The following is a 12,500-nucleotide window of genomic DNA, read 5'->3' as shown; positions in this document are numbered from 1 at the left end:
ATATATATATATATATATATATATATATATATATATATATATATATATATATATATATATATATATATATAGATAAAGAGAGAGAGAGAGAGAGAGAGAGAGAGAGAGAGAGAGAGAGAGAGAGAGAGAGAGAGAGATTAGTCTCTATCGTCTTCAGCTTCACATTAGCCAAATGGTGTGGAACGTATTATTCCTTTTCTTGTGACGTCTCTTACTAATGCACTCCTTCATCCATCTTCTGTCTGTCTTCACATTAAGGTCGTGCGATTCAGAAGCATCGCATTTTATTTTACTTTTTTTATATCTATTTTTGTTTTTTTTTTTTTTTTTTGCTTTTTATGGTTGAAAATCTTATTTCAAGAGACACCATTTTCTTTCAGCATCGCGTTGAAAGAGCCTTCTTTATATTAGTTTATTTCTCGGCTTACATACATATATATATATATATATATATATATTAGTATATATAATATATATATATATATATATATATACATATTAAGCGATTGCCAAAGGAAAATGATAGGCAGCAGTTCTGTCCTGAATTTCTGCCCGTCATATTCCTGTGGTTTCTCGCTTATATACTGAAGTCAAGCGGCAACCCAACTTGTTTTTTTTTTAACTTTTTAAGCAAAACTAAGCACACAACACCACACACATATATATATATATATATATATATATATATATATATATATATATATATAATTCATGAATGTTTATAGAATCATGATTTCTGTTTTTCTTATAAATCCTGCTTCCATTGCCTTACTTATGAAATACTAGTATTCATAGCTTTCATCAAGCTGTAAATTCATTCTCATTCAACAAATATTACATTTCCTCTAACCTAGTATATTAAGATGATTGAAGTCATTTTTTTCGTGTAAATAATAATATCCTTAATTACTTTATTTTATTCCTCTCTAAAGTTATAAGGTATAGGTTATTAGTGGTTTGAATTATAGTGCATGAAATTTGTGAAGGCGTTCATTAGAAGCTGTGCCATTTCCCTACATAGAAATATGAAGGTTAGGTACTGAGAAGAGTGAGCCCTGAAGGAAAAGATAATAATGTTTGAATTCAGAGATCCGCAGTTGTATATATGTTACAGTTGATGCGTGGAATCAGGGATTTCCCAAAATCCCTGATATGTGAAATGAACAATTCGCTTAGGAATATTTGATCCTCGAGGACTAGTACTAAACTCGGCGAAACAGTAGTTCATATGCACTGTTACATCGTCTTTAATACCATCCTCTGGGAGTCAAATGTCTTTTGCCGTGTTTAGTAGTAACCCCTTGGGGTCAAATGTCCTTCGCCGGGTTTAGTACTATCCCTGGGGTGTCAACTATGTTTCGCCAGGTTTAGCACTAGCCCACCCTGGGGGGTCAAATTTGTTTCACCGTGTTTAGTACTAGCCCCTGGGGGGTCAAATTTGTTTTCACCGTGTTTAGTACTAGCCCCTGGGGGATCAGACGTGCTCAGGGATATTTGACTTTAGCTAATCTGATTGGTAACAACAGAAGCATTCGCATGGGTATAAAAAAGGAAAAAAATTAATGTATGAATAAAATTTTTTTTTTAATGTATGGAAAATAAACTCAGAATAAACCCATTCTGTAAATTCCAAGCTATAAGTGTTTATAATTCGGTGGCTTCAACTACATCCACCTACGCAATACTTTATCTAATATTTTTCGCCCCAGAGTAACAGACCGTGATGTAGGAAACCCTTTTCTCTCAATGATGCGTATCGGGGTATATTCTACAACTAACTAAGCAATATTTCATCTATGGTGTTTGAACACGTGTGCCGAAGATTTATTGCTCGCTGCAGCAGCAAAAAAAAATACTAATGGATGTGACCTCGTGCACTCCAGCGTAAGACAGAAAGTTAACAAAAAAATCGTGATGAATGGCTTTGCTTGAATAGGGCGTCGATAATACCAATCACACAAATCTATTGCCTTTCTGTGCTTTTCATAGCTGGCAAAAAATGTCTTTGATACACGAGATATATATATATATATATATATGATTATATATATATATATATATATATATATATATATATATATATATATATATATATATATCTATATATATATATATATTATATATATATATCATATAGATATATATATATATATATATATATATATATAATATATATATAGATATAGATATATAGATATATATATATATATATATATATATATATATATATATATATATATATATATATATATATGTTTCAAACCTTCGAAGTCTAAGTGTCTTATGAAACAATAATAGACTGGAAAAGCTATATAATTTTTATTATTTATGACACTTATAGACGATGGATGTTCACCTAATGAACCGTAAGTAGAGAAAAGGTAGATACTTAGAGTGGATAATTGAATATGCGCTTCTTTTCGGGAATCGGAATGACAAATGTTAGATATGCAAATTCGCAAAAAAAAGTAATGTCAAAACAAAATAACGGTAATTTGGATAACTTCTTTTGAAAGAATTTGCCTAACCCCCATTGAGATATGATGACCGAGTTCTTATAAAATTTACTTAAATATAAAGAGATAATATTTTTACAGACAGTGTGTGGCATTGAAAACATAAAATGGAGACATAATGCAAAAACGGTTAGGTTAAATCATCACATTGTACACTTAACACAAAAGACATCGAATCAGAACAAATATTGTTCTCTCATGTTATTGTATTACAACCTGGAAGAAAAAAGTAAAAAAATAAGAAAAAAAATACTCCGCTATTATTAACATAAGATTTTCTTCCTCCTTATCGCTGAAAAGTGTAGGGTGAAAACTCAGTTGGCCTTTATGGTCTCCCACACTATTAAAGGTGCCATTACTATGGGGTTCCTGCTATCCTCCATATTCATAGAGCATAATATGTAAACCTTTCTTTTGCCTTAAAGACTCTAAATGCCCATTTCTGTTACTCCTTTTACGACAAGGCAAATGGGATGGATGGATGGATTATGAAATTTAGGGAAAGGCCCAAGCACTGGGACCTATTATGGTCATTCAGCGCCGTAATGAAATGAAGTAAATAACCTGATAATTAATGAAATTGTAATAGAACGTGAACAAGGCAAACAGAGAGAGAGAGAGAGAGAGAGAGCATATATATAGTTTAATATATATATAATATATATATTATATATATATATATATATATATATATATATTATATATATACACGCACACATACAATACACACACACACATATATATATATAGATATATAGATATATATATATATATAGATATATATATATTTATATTATATATATATATATATATATATATATATATATATATATATATATATATATATATATATTTGTGTATATATATATATAATATACGATATTATATATACGTATATATATATATATATATATATATATATATATATATATATATGTATATATATATATATATATATATATATATATATATATATATATACATATATATATATATATATATACATATATATATATATAGTATATAGATATATATATATAGTATATATATAATTATTATATATATATATATATATATATATATATATATATATATATATATATACATATATATATATATATATATATATATATATATATATATATTATATATATACCTACATACAAACATATATATGTGTGTGTGTGTGTCTGTGTATATTTAGACAATAGGCAGACCAGGAGGAGATTCTGTAAGATTTCCCTGATTTGAAGATAAAAAAACATATTGTAAGGTCATATACTACAATAATCATGAGAATGATAGACACAGCATATTAACAGAGTGCCTCAGAGTATAGATTAATTTCTCATCTTCATGGTACGAAAAGTGACAGAATGAAAGATTTGGCACATTTAGCGGTTGTGAATGACGCTTGAAAAGCAGCAGTTAATTCGCTGTCTGAAGTATCCGAGTATGTTCTGCATAACTTAAAAACCTTGCTCGCTGTCATTCACAGGGGGATTATTTCTCGTAAGGGATGCCAGAATGTAGTGCTGACTTTGTTTGCAGAATAACTGATATAATGATTAAAGATAATGAGCAATGTGTTTACTCGTTCGAATTTTTTTTAAAACTTATTTGACCTCAATTTTATTATAAAAACAATAGAGATATTGCTTCATGAGGAGAACCAAGTCAGTAAAATATATAATTTCGTACGAAAATAGCATGTACATCATAAGCATCATCACAAAAACAACAACAACAACGATAATAATAATATTTAATAATGATTTTTTATATAGCCTTTGACTATACACAAACAAAAATTGTAATCTCTAAATATACACGATATGTGCTTTTAACTTTTGATCTAAACAAAATTGCACTTTAGAAATGAGGCACCGAAAATATAGAAAGATCATCTCATACGTTTAAATACCAAAAGATTAGCAGGTAAGGTTCCCCTTCCTCTCGGCCATAGGTTAACAGCTCCTGCCATAATCTGAAGTTCCCCTAAGTATAACTGTCCCAGAGAAATATTATCTGTAGGGTCACTGTTGCTCCAGTGAGTGCGAAAAGAGATCGTGTAATATTTTCAAAAAGGTTAGGAGATAATAAAAAAGAATATCTCATAGCTTGAACTACCTTCATTAAACCGCTACAATACTTTTTCTTGTCCTGTCTCCTCTTACCCTCAAGTCTACACTTCACATTTCTTTTTGTCTTCTGGAAAATGTTCTTGTCATCTCTTGTTGCAAACTGACAATGCTGTATTATATGTTCAAAACCTTAAATGGACTTGATTTGATATAATTAAAACAATGCTGTGTAATATGAACAAAGCCTTAAATGGACTTGATTTAATATAATTTAATAAGCAATGCTGTGTTATATAATCAAAGCCTTAAATGGACTTGATTTATTATTAATTTATCTTACTAGTAAAAACTTTTTTAGTTTGCTTTATATTATGGCTTATGATGAGTATCTCCGCCATCATTTGTTATGTGAATAATAGTTTTCCTTTATAAAGCTAAATAACAGCCATGAAAAAAGCTTTCTATTACTAAGAACTTTTAATTCTCAATGATAGAGCTACAAATATAATAAAGAAGGAAATTATAGAAAGATAACATTTGTACGCGAAAGAGATTATAGAATCTTTATTCTATACCTGTTTACAACCATGTTTCATAAGTTTTTAGAACCTTTTCTTTTATTTAACCAACACATTGATATATTTATGGCTATAATTAAACGATTGCATAGAGCGGATTAACGTTGATATGCTGCGGTTTGGTTTTTATCTGTTTTTTATGTTTAAGTGTAAAAGAAAAGTGCCATAAAAATAAAATGTTCAAAAAGTAAATGAAGTCTCGCAATTCATCTTAGAGAAACATGATATCATTGAAGAGAGGTAAAAATGTTTGATATAACCGCATGTTGCCAACATTATAATACAGGTAGAGCATTCCATACACTTATGTTTCCAGAAGATAGCGTAATTAACAATTACCAAATATCAGTTACTTTAATATAACGATAACCTATTATGTTCATTGCACACCTTGTTCATAAACTCGGAATACAAGTATTTGAGAGTCTAATATTTTAACATAGTTCTTAATTAATTATATCTTAACAATTCCTCGGTAATGTTTTGAAATTATACATATCTGAAGTGAATAATTATAAATCACTAAAAGATATGGTATTTTATAAAAGACAGCGCAATTTTCATAATTATCTCCCATATTTAATCTAATTACGTAGTCACTGTCATAAGATTTGTCAAAAGACAAAAAAGAAAAATCTCTTTATGCCATAGAATATTGGTATTAATAATGAAAGAAAGTTTGTCCTTGGAAAAATAAGTTTTTTAATGCAACAAAGGTATTTTTACTACCCGACAACAATGCAAGACTGCGATTGGAGGTATTGGTTAAACTTAAACACCACATAAGTAATGCAATCGGTTTAGAAAAAAAGTCTGTTTCATCATAGTTGTAATTAGAATTTCCTAATACTCTGTCATAGATAATGAAAGTAGGCCTCACTTTTCTGCTCATTACTCTTTTAGTATTTTTTCAGTGATGAATAATGACGTTAATTCAACCTAGTATGTTTAGGTTCTCATTTTCGCTTTCTCGGGGAGTAAGCCTACAGACTACTTTGTTGTTGTTCTTCTTCGTGTTCTTCTTATTGCTATTGTTCATGTTATTGTTGTTCTTGTCGGTGGTTAGGAAAGGATAAAAAGGACTGAAAAAGTAGTTTTGCGTTGAGTTAAAGATACAGGAATTTTAGGATAGGATATTTATGATTTATTCAAAGTGAGAGGTAGGAAACCCAAGAAGAGAAAGGGAAGATCTAGAATTAAGATTTGAGACCTTAAAGGAGGAAAGGGGGAGCAATTTAGGAGGACTGTGAGAGAAATATATGTGGGGGAAGCAGAGGAACTGATGGGAAGAACCAGTGGATATGGAGTGTCGAGAGGAAAAAAGTGGTGGAGGAATGGAGAGGTGCAAGAATCAATTAAAAGAAAAACAAAAGCATTTAAGGACTGGAAAGTAAGGCATGCACAGGGTGCAGAAGAAAGGTACAGAGATGAGGAAAGAGAGGCGAGGAGGAGGAGGGTAGGTATGGCTGTGGGAAGGGTGGCAGAGCAGTTGAATGAAAGACTAGGAACAAGAGAAGGAGAAAAGGATATCAATAAGATTTCAAACTTGGGAAAAAGGCAGTGACAGGATATGGGTAGATTGGGTGTCATCAAGAATAGTGATGAAAATATATTGTATAGGGAGGAAGACATTAAGAAGAGATGGTGAGAGTATTTTGAACAACTGTTGAATACTGAAAATGAGAGAGAGGAGATGGGGGAAGCACAGAGGGTGGAGGAACCAGGGAGGGAGATGCAGGATACAGACATGAAGAGAGCATTAATTAAGGAAAATGAAGAATGGAAAATCACCAGGTCTATCAGAGTTCTAAATAATATGAAATGCTCAGATTACTAGGTACAGAGGGGGAGAAATGGATGCTGGATTTATTAAAAGCTATATGTGAACAGGAAGAAATGCCAAGGGATTGGAGGAGAGTCTAATGGTATATATATAAATATAAGCAGAAGGGAGATGTCATGGATTGTGAAGCATACGATAGAATCCCAGGAGTAGTAATGTATTGGTGTTTAAGGAAAATAAAAGTCACAGAAAAGTTTGTTAGGCTGGTCTAGATGATATATAAAAGAACGCTCACAAAAGTTATAACAGCAGGTGGAGAAACGGATAACTTTGAAGTTAGTGTTGGATTACACCAGGGCTCAGCATTAAGCTCATTTTTGCTTCTGCTGGTCATGTATGTGTTGAGTGAAGCGATCAAGAATGAAGAGCTGTGGGAATTTTTGTACGCCAATGATCTGGTGATTACTGCTGAAAATGAGGAGGACCTACAGAGAAGGGTTGGAGAGTGACAGGAATTTTTAGAGAGGGGCGGTTTAAAGGTGAATGTAAATAAAACAGAGGTTTTACTGAGCAGTAGCGAAGATAGAGACAGAATAGTAATACAAGAAAGAAGAGGCTCGATTATAAAACAGGTAGAAAAGTTTAAATAGGAACTTCTTTAAGCCAAGAGGGAAGATGTAAGGTTGAAGTTGACAGTAGGATAAAAGCTGCATGGGGGAAGTGGAGACAGGTAGCTGGAGTGACATGTGATAAGAAAATAAATGCCAATCAAGCTAAAAGTTAAGATATATAACGCAGTGATAAGATCAATGTTAATGTATGGATCAGAAGCATGGGCTCCTAGAAGAAAAGGGGAAGTAAAACCTGAGAGAACAGAGATGAGAATGCTGAGGTGGATTAAGGGAATATCGCTGCTTGAGATATTGGAAAATGATGAAATAAGAAGAAAGGCAGGCTTAGTAAAGATTACAGAGGTGATAAGAGAGTCACGATTGAGATGGTATGGGCATATGTTGATGATGGATGACGAGGAGGGAGTGAAGAGGGCTTAGGAAGAAACTGTTAGAGGACGAAGATCAAGAGGAAAACAGAATTAGATGGCGAGATCAAGTGAAGGAAGATGTGGAGAGAAGAGGTTTGGTGGAGGATGATGCCTTCGATAGAAGGCAGTGGAGAAGGCACATCAGGCAACCAACCCCTTAATGCAGAGATAACAGTGGGGAAGATGTATTAGAGCGAAACTGTGAAAAAATAAATAACGTGCACGTTAAACAGTATAGGAAAATGATTTCTAATATAGTGTATTTATTTTAATTTTCGTTAGGGAAACAAAATGTATTTGAACGTAGATTTTACCACGCATCTTGAGTAAGGTGGAGGTAGGATCACGCCTTGTTAATTTGCTGTACGGAGGAAATTCGTATTATTCATTATATCCCTAACAAGCAACCACGCTGCAAATATCAATGGGAAAATGCAATTTGAAAAACCTTGAAGAAAGGCGCGCTATTTCCATCATCTACGAGAATAAGACCGAGGGCGAAAGGTTCCGTCTTTGATGAGGGCGGAAATCGAATGTAAAGGGTCCCGAATCCTATTACCAGAGGCAGATTATATCATATTAGATGTTCGTAAGAGGCAAAGGGAAAGGAATTAGAATTCTAAGAAAAGGGGGGGTGGCAGACATTTTAAGAAATTTGCTACGCGAATTAAGCAACGAATTGTTCGTTTGTTGTTAACTACGTTGAAAATAGGTTATGATTTTACTCTGAGTTAATTATTCATGAGATAATTTTGCGCTAAAAGTTTGTTAAAGAAATTAAGTATGAAAATGAATTAATTTTTTTTTTCGTAAATTACCTAAAATAAATGGCTAAATTTTAGGAATTCGTTGAATAATCACCTCTTAGGTTATAAGGTCTCTTAGGTTATAAGGTCAGTGTATCAAAATACATTATAATGGTACCCTGTGGGGTTAGGTGGCTGCTTAAAACTTCTGTTTACAGCATATTAGTATTCGATGTTCAATTTCCTCCTTTCTTGAACATTAGCGTTGAAGTGGGAGATTACACCTAAATCATTGCTCGTCATTCCTGCTTAAGTTGATTTTTCCTGTAATATTCCACAGTTTCTGCTGAAATAGTTTTACAGACGAATTCGCTGATTTAATACCTTTCACTGGAGTTCCGGCTAAGGCATAAGAACCGTACAGGTACTGGTAATTCTTTGCACAGATGACCATCAAGGAAAAATCATTCATAGATTTTCCTTGAGGTTCTATAGCCATTCATGGAGTAGTTATCATGAGGTCATAGCTGAGATACCGACAAGTTTTACAAACACTATTTTTAATAATGGAACGTGTATATATATATATATATATATATATATATATATATATATATATATATATATATATATATATATATATATATATATATTATATATATAAGGAGAGAGAGAGAGAGAGAGAGAGAGAGAGATGAGAGAGAGAGAGGAAAGAGAGAGAGAAAGCAAAGATGAGCAGAATATTCATCGTTCTCACTTGGCTACTCTTGATACTGGCTCTGATGCGCCAAAACGGGTTTCCTTGATGCTGTGTTTGTCAATCATATGGTTGAAACTTCATAGGTGTTGTGCTGTGAACTAATAAAATTTTCCTATTGCAACATAGAATATATACTAGGCTTTCCAAAATAAAAATTATACAAATATCTGACTTCATTTCGTTTTATTGATATTTTTATTTTAGTAACTAAGCCCAGTTATCTTAGTATATAATGTTTTGCAGAACGTCCTTTAAGCACAACTGAATGCAAACAATTTTTGTCATGTTACTACTTTAGTTACACAGTTTAAATAATAAATAGAAAGTAATATCTTAGGTATTTGCAAATCGTGCTCATAATTTGAAGGAAATATCAGAAAAGAAATCAGCAGAGGATGCTAAAATCATAAGCTGAATATATTTTGTACGATTCATTACTCTATACTTAAACTAAATCTATTTGAGTTGTTTCCTACACTAGAAAGTCATTGGCCTAGTATTTCGTATGGCATATCCATTTTTATGAAACCCACAAACTTATGCGAATATGTTCATAATCGTGCTTGAAATGGAACAATGGGGCCCACACGAGTTTGTTAATTTCTGGCATTCCCGATTTCATATCCGAGGTGTCTGCTTTGTCATTAGGAAGCATAACATCGTCGAGAAAATCAGTGTGAATATACTACCCAACTAAATGCTGCTATCTCATCATTGATAGTTATATAGAAATATCGCCATAAAAAAAATGGGAATTTGTTACTCAGTGCACTGGCTTGAGTACAGGTATCCTTGGAAAGGGACACTCAACGGCTACTTCAGAAGTTCTGGGCCTCTGAGGAGTGTCAGTTGAATCTCTAGCTGTTGGCAAGAGAATCTACATGATTGTAAGTGCTCTGGTTAATTTTTGAGTATTATTGTCTAGTCATCACAATTTCTGGTGAAATCCCAGAAATGTTTTGATCTAGAATGAGGAGGCATATATCACGAAATTGGATGTTTCTATTAGGAATCAGAATTTTTTTTATAAGTATCAATTCCACTAATGCAGTAATTTTCCCCCGGCTCGTAACCGGATATATTTCCTAACAATGGTAATAAAAATATTTACCAAATATATGGAATTGGTTAGAAATATCCCATTGGGCATCACGCTGAATATAAAATTGGAGCTCCACTTGCCAAGTTAGCGATCAAAATCCTTTCATGATTGCATGTACAATGACTACTTGAACGAGGTTGGTCCTATATATAAAGAATTTAAAATATAGTCTGCTCTAATGATGTTATCTAAACAAGATATTACACTGGGAAAAAGAACCTGTTCCATATCTCAAATCTAGTACAGAAATCAATAACAACTGCTTCAATAAACTAAGACTAGAAAATGCACATAATGTTTTCATGCCCTATTGTTCCTGCTCTTATCTACGAACAATGTCATTAGAATCACAACAGCAGACCAGCATATCTTATTAACTATATAAGTTATCTTGCAAAAAATTTTTAGCTACAGAAACCCCCTGAAGTTTTTGGAGGACAAAATTGAAACCATTCATAATCTGCATTGTAATTGCCTGAGCGAAAATAGCACTTGGTACAAAGATGTCATGTTGGGGGAAAGAAAAGTTTTGCCATGCAAAGATTGAACATTATTGTAAAACCTTAATATAGTCATTAGATTTGCTAGGTTGTCAAATGATTTCCATTGACACTTTCATACGTTTTGTGGAACTTGTTGTGTTTCTGTATGCTCGTGCCTTCAAGATGTTTTTACTTTAAAAGTTTCACATTTTACTTGCTCCTGACTTTTTCTGGTAGTTTTTCAATAGATTACTTTTATATTACGGTCATCTTTGAAATACCAAGTTGCCTAATAAATTTGCTCCTTATTACTTTCATAAGTACCATTGTAAGTAGCTATAGATATAATTACTGTTGATGGGATATTTAGTGAACAAAACCTACTGGGTCGTGAGTTCCAATGGCTAGTGTTCTTGGTCCACTGTTATTTTTGGTGTATACAAGCAATATGGTTGTTGGCCTGGAAAGCAAGATTGCTCAGTATGCAAAAGATGTAACTCTTGTGGGCGATGTAAAGTCCCCACTTAAGAGAAACGAAGCTGCTCTCAGCCTCAACCGGGACAAGGACCGGATCAGTGAATGGTGTAGTAAAATGAAAACACTATTAATTAGAAGATTCCGTACAGATTTTCCACCCCATCCTCCTCTTTAGGTGGATGGAACTTTGCTGCATGATTTTGAAGCTTTAACATTTCTAGCTGTTACTTTTGATACACATCTAACTGAGAAACATCAGATGCGGGGTTCCAAACCTTTTTTAAGCATACCCACATGTTTTCTTATAACTGTGAGAGCACCACAATAATTTTATAGCTTGGAAATTAAGAAGCAGCCCTATTAGTAAGTGAAAGAATATGTCGTCGTTTATTTAAAGGTAAAAAAAATTTAAAATACACTTAAGATTCAAAAACGAACTTTCACTGCTTGGACGTTCATTCAGTTACTGACATTCAATAATCAGGCATTGTTCTTCCATTGCTGTCATATATATATATATATATATATATATATATATATATAATATATATATATATATATATATATATATATATATATATATATGTGTGTGTGTGTGTGTGTGTGTGTGTGTATAACGAAAAAGGCGGAAGGGTATTGTGAATTTGGCAGTTAGGCCTACGAAGAATTGGTGCTCGCGAGCACGATTTTAACGATTTCGAAAGAGCACTGCCAGACCATCAGACAGCAAACGCCGCACGAAAGTTAGGTATTGTTCGTAATGCCTCGTACTATACTTATAGCTGTGATGAGCATCATTGCATCCTACTTTAGGTTATTTGTCCTTCCTTTACTAGAATACTGTACTCCTGTACGAAATTCTGTTTCTGCCCGAGATTTATCTAATGTAGATAGAGTGGTTCTTGGTGGTAGGTTCCTAATATTAGCAGT

The sequence above is a fragment of the Macrobrachium nipponense genome, chromosome 1, assembly GCF_015104395.2.
Source record: "Macrobrachium nipponense isolate FS-2020 chromosome 1, ASM1510439v2, whole genome shotgun sequence".
Classification (NCBI taxonomy): Eukaryota; Metazoa; Arthropoda; class Malacostraca; order Decapoda; family Palaemonidae; genus Macrobrachium; species Macrobrachium nipponense.
This window is presented reverse-complemented; position numbering follows the sequence as displayed.